The 5000-nt window shown below is 52.1% G+C and overlaps 1 non-coding gene across 1 annotated transcript in view; it reads right to left on the bottom strand.

Annotated features, from left to right (window-relative positions):
* Window positions 1-158, bottom strand: part of LOC126434773 (small subunit ribosomal RNA) — a 1910-nt gene extending 1752 nt beyond the window's left edge. Inside the window, exon 1 of the ribosomal RNA XR_007579479.1 lies at window positions 1-158. This exon is cut by the window's left edge and continues 1752 nt beyond it. This is a non-coding gene — a ribosomal RNA (small subunit ribosomal RNA).
* Window positions 159-5000: the final 4842 nt, after the last annotated feature.

Genomic DNA, 5000 nt, shown 5'->3' on the forward strand with positions numbered 1-5000 from the left:
GAATTACCACAGTTATCCAAGTAACGTGGGTACGATCTAAGGAACCATAACTGATTTAATGAGCCATTCGCGGTTTCACCTTAATGCGGCTTGTACTGAGACATGCATGGCTTAATCTTTGAGACAAGCATATGACTACTGGCAGGATCAACCAGGGAGCTGCGTCAACTAGAGCTGAGCAGCCGGCCGCCCGGGAGTGTGTCCCGGGGGCCCGCGCGAACACGCAAGCGTCCGCTCAATTATTCTGCAAACAGGAGGAGGCTGAGCTCCCCTGCACCATACACCTCGAAACCCTCTCAGGTCCCGGCGGCGCGCAGCGCCGTCCTAAGTACTTGGTCGGGTTCGAGAGAGGCGCAATCGCCCGGAGTTTGGCGAGTAGACGCTTTAGGTGCGACCACCCGTGCTCCCAACTGAGCTTGCCGCTGCCGACAGAGGCCCGGGAGCGTGCTGTCGTGGCATTGCCGGCGGGAGACAACACGCGCCACCTACGGTGACCGGCAGCTCCAACGCCAGCGCCACAGAAGGACAAAAGCCCCACTTGGGTGCCGAAGCGAACTCTCCCAGCACAGCGCACGCGCCAACACGTCCGCACAGCTGCGATACAAACCACCTGCGAGAACCGCAGAGGCGACCGAGCAGCAGACGGCGTCGCGGCGCCGAGCGCCAGGCGGCGGCGCATCCTCAGCGCACACAGTCCTCAATCGGACCAGCACACTGCAGATGTCCACCGCGCTTCGCACCGGGCCCGCGAGGACCTACTTTGGCCGCACGGCGCCGCGTGCAGGGTGCGCCGGCGCGCAGCTGCGCCGCCTGCCGCCTCCGTCGGCCGGCGCGCCTGCCACTGGCCGCCCCCACCAGCCGGCTGTAGCGCGTGCGCCCACGCACCGCGCGGCCAGCACGCCGGGAGGCCCCCCCTCACCGGCCGGGGACGGTCCCACCCAGCCACCGCCGCGTATCGCTTCACACCCAGATGCCATTCACGTTCGTGGGCATGGTGGGTATCGCTGGAACAACCGGTTGGTAGCTCAACCGATCGTCGCCATCACTGATTCACCTCTAGCGAGAACAACCGCACCACAACGGTTTACCAGTTGTTCATTTGCGTAACGTCACCAGCAAACGTAGGCGTCCATCGCCATTTGCAAATTCAACGATTGTTGCATGCCTGTGTCAGGTGTCACGACACACTGTCTGCCCACATACACGCAACAACATGTGCACGCTTCGCGAACACGTGGAAGGTGGCCCCCGTACGTATGCGATGTCCATTGCGCGAACGACTGTCAACCGGCCTCTGTCGCATGTCGCAGATGTGGAACGCAGTGCACCATGCTATCACGGTGTGTGAGAAGAGACGACTACGTCTGACAACACGCGCCACTACATCAACAGACGGCTCATGCTGATCGCCATCCAGGGCATACCACACTGCAATCCAGCTCTTATAGGGAGACGACACGTAGCTGAGTGCACAACATTTGGACCGCATGGTTCGCCGTTGTTGGCGCAGTCGTTGTACGGTCACATGTACCACGATGTATCATTCAGTACATGAGGACCAATGTGCAGTACAGTGTGTGATTTGGACGTACAACATCAGCGGACAGTTGACACAGGCCGTACCACAGCGTAGGCTAAGTGCTTCGCCATGCGAATGCCAATGAACAACTGCAAATGCCAATGAACAACTGCAAAGGGCATTGAGCATGTACGTCCTGCTGCCATCCACATTACAGTGTATAGCTGCAAGGTGTTTAACATGAAGCGATACACTGGGGACCGGGCAGTGCGAGTAGCAAACTATATTGCGGGGGTTGCAGTTGGGCAACACTACACTAATTTAACGCGTCGTATGACAATTACAGAGCAGGTTAAGGCCCAACGTGTGTTGGGTTAAGGCCCAACGTGTGTTGGGTTAAGGCCCAACGTGTGTTGGGTTAAGGCCCAACGTGTGTTGGGTTAAGGCCCAACGTGTGTTGGGTTAAGGCCCAACGTGTGTTGGGTTAAGGCCCAACGTGTGTTGGGTTAAGGCCCAACGTGTGTTGGGTTAAGGCCCAACGTGTGTTGGGTTAAGGCCCAACGTGTGTTGGGTTAAGGCCCAACGTGTGTTGGGTTAAGGCCCAACGTGTGTTGGGTTACAGCACAATGTGGGTTACGTTAAGGCGCAATATAGGTTACGTTAAGGCGCAATATAGGTTACGTTAAGGCGCAATATAGGTTACGTTAAGGCGCAATATAGGTTACGTTAAGGCGCAATATAGGTTACGTTAAGGCGCAATATAGGTTACGTTAAGGCGCAATATAGGTTACGTTAAGGCGCAATATAGGTTACGTTAAGGCGCAATATAGGTTACGTTAAGGCGCAATATAGGTTACGTTAAGGCGCAATATAGGTTACGTTAAGGCGCAATATAGGTTACGTTAAGGCGCAATATAGGTTACGTTAAGGCGCAATATAGGTTACGTTAAGGCGCAATATAGGTTACGTTAAGGCGCAATATAGGTTACGTTAAGGCGCAATATAGGTTACGTTAAGGCGCAATATAGGTTACGTTAAGGCGCAATATAGGTTACGTTAAGGCGCAATATAGGTTACGTTAAGGCGCAATATAGGTTAGGTTAAGGCGCAATATAGGTTACGTTAAGGCGCAATATAGGTTACGTTAAGGCGCAATACAGGTTACGTTAAGGCGCAATACAGGTTAGGTTAAGGCGCAATACAGGTTAGGTTAAGGCGCAATACAGGTTAGGTTAAGGCGCAATACAGGTTAGGTTAAGGCGCAATACAGGTTAGGTTAAGGCGCAATACAGGTTAGGTTAAGGCGCAATACAGGTTAGGTTAAGGCGCAATACAGGTTAGGTTAAGGCGCAATACAGGTTAGGTTAAGGCGCAATACAGGTTAGGTTAAGGCGCAATACAGGTTAGGTTAAGGCGCAATACAGGTTAGGTTAAGGCGCAATACAGGTTAGGTTAAGGCGCAATACAGGTTAGGTTAAGGCGCAATACAGGTTAGGTTAAGGCGCAATACAGGTTAGGTTAAGGTACGACGTAGGTTAGGTTAAGGTACGACGTAGGTTAGGTTAAGGTACGACGTAGGTTAGGTTAAGGTACGACGTAGGTTAGGTTAAGGTACGACGTAGGTTAGGTTAAGGTACGACGTAGGTTAGGTTAAGGTACGACGTAGGTTAGGTTAAGGTACGACGTAGGTTAGGTTAAGGTACGACGTAGGTTAGGTTAAGGTACGACGTAGGTTAGGTTAAGGTACGACGTAGGTTAGGTTAAGGTACGACGTAGGTTAGGTTAAGGTACGACGTAGGTTAGGTTAAGGTACGACGTAGGTTAGGTTAAGGTACGACGTAGGTTAGGTTAAGGTACGACGTAGGTTAGGTTAAGGTACGACGTAGGTTAGGTTAAGGTACGACGTAGGTTAGGTTAAGGTACGACGTAGGTTAGGTTAAGGTACGACGTAGGTTAGGTTAAGGTACGACGTAGGTTAGGTTAAGGTACGACGTAGGTTAGGTTAAGGTACGACGTAGGTTAGGTTAAGGTACGACGTAGGTTAGGTTAAGGTACGACGTAGGTTAGGTTAAGGTACGACGTAGGTTAGGTTAAGGTACGACGTAGGTTAGGTTAAGGTACGACGTAGGTTAGGTTAAGGTACGACGTAGGTTAGGTTAAGGTACGACGTAGGTTAGGTTAAGGTACGACGTAGGTTAGGTTACGGTACGACGTAGGTTAGGTTACGGTACGACGTAGGTTAGGTTACGGTACGACGTAGGTTAGGTTACGGTACGACGTATGTTAGGTTACGGTACGACGTAGGTTAGGTTACGGTACGATATAGGTTAGGTTACGGTACGATATAGGTTAGGTTACGGTACGATATAGGTTAGGTTAAGGTACACATTGTTGTAAGGAAAGGTTTAATGGGGGGCGGGGCGGCCGGTTTGTTGATTGTGACTATAGTAAGTGGATGCCTGCGGCATCATCTGATTTGCCACGTCAGGATGCACCTTTGGCTCATGACAGGCGGCGCTCTGATTCCATGGTTGTGGCAGACCTGTGTCTTTCATTCCTGCCATTGTTTGTGTGCTGTGAGAGGGGGCAGTATTGTGATGTTGGGTGCACCCCTGTGTAGGACATGTGTGGGTGTTGGTGGCTTGGCTGAGCAATGGTGGTTGTCGGGTGGGTGGGATATTCTGTTTTCTGAGTGGACCTCCCAGTCTGGTTATGACAGTGTGGATTGTCTAATGTGGCGGAGAGGATGCACTGGGTGTTGTTCCATGCTGGTGCTTACATATTGTCTGTGTGCGTGTTACAGGCAGAGAGTAGTGCGTGATAAGGGTGTGTGGCTGACGTGTGGTTGTGATTGTGAGCAGAGTCTTTCAGCATGTATACGGACAGTTGTATACATTATCTGTATTCTGATGGCTCTATCTATTACTAATCAGCGCCGTGTATACGTTTAATCCGGTTCCAGTCGAAACTGTTGTATCTCTGTACATTAGTGACACGGCGAGCCCGCTATGTAGTTACTCGTCTCGGCAGCTTCCACCGGTGTATGGCAAATGATTATAAGGAATCAGTCTAGTCGTCAATACCGATGGTGTGACGTCACATGTCTGGGGTGGGGGACGCTGCGCCCTTCCGGTGGGTCATGGCCTAGAAAGACTCTTCCCACGCAGGGGGGCGTGGACTGTCATTGACTCTTCCGAGTAATATACTTGCCGTACGTTTTTGCGACTGCGAGTGCAACGCTCACCGGTACCGACATGGATGGAGCGCCTCCTAGCTGACCGCTCAGCATCGGCATTCGTACAGAGAGCAACGCGATCGCGTCTCTAGCTCGTAACTGGTACAGCTCGCAGCTCATGTATAGGGACAGCGGGAATGTCGCATATTGGACGTACCTCTTCATGAAACGCATGTTATAGGGGTGGATTGCACATTGCGACTGCGGGAAAAGTCCGCCGTTCATCCGCTGGAGTTGCGAGTTGGG

The sequence above is a fragment of the Schistocerca serialis genome, unplaced genomic scaffold (genome assembly GCF_023864345.2).
Source record: "Schistocerca serialis cubense isolate TAMUIC-IGC-003099 unplaced genomic scaffold, iqSchSeri2.2 HiC_scaffold_1195, whole genome shotgun sequence".
NCBI lineage: Eukaryota > Metazoa > Arthropoda > Insecta > Orthoptera > Acrididae > Schistocerca > Schistocerca serialis.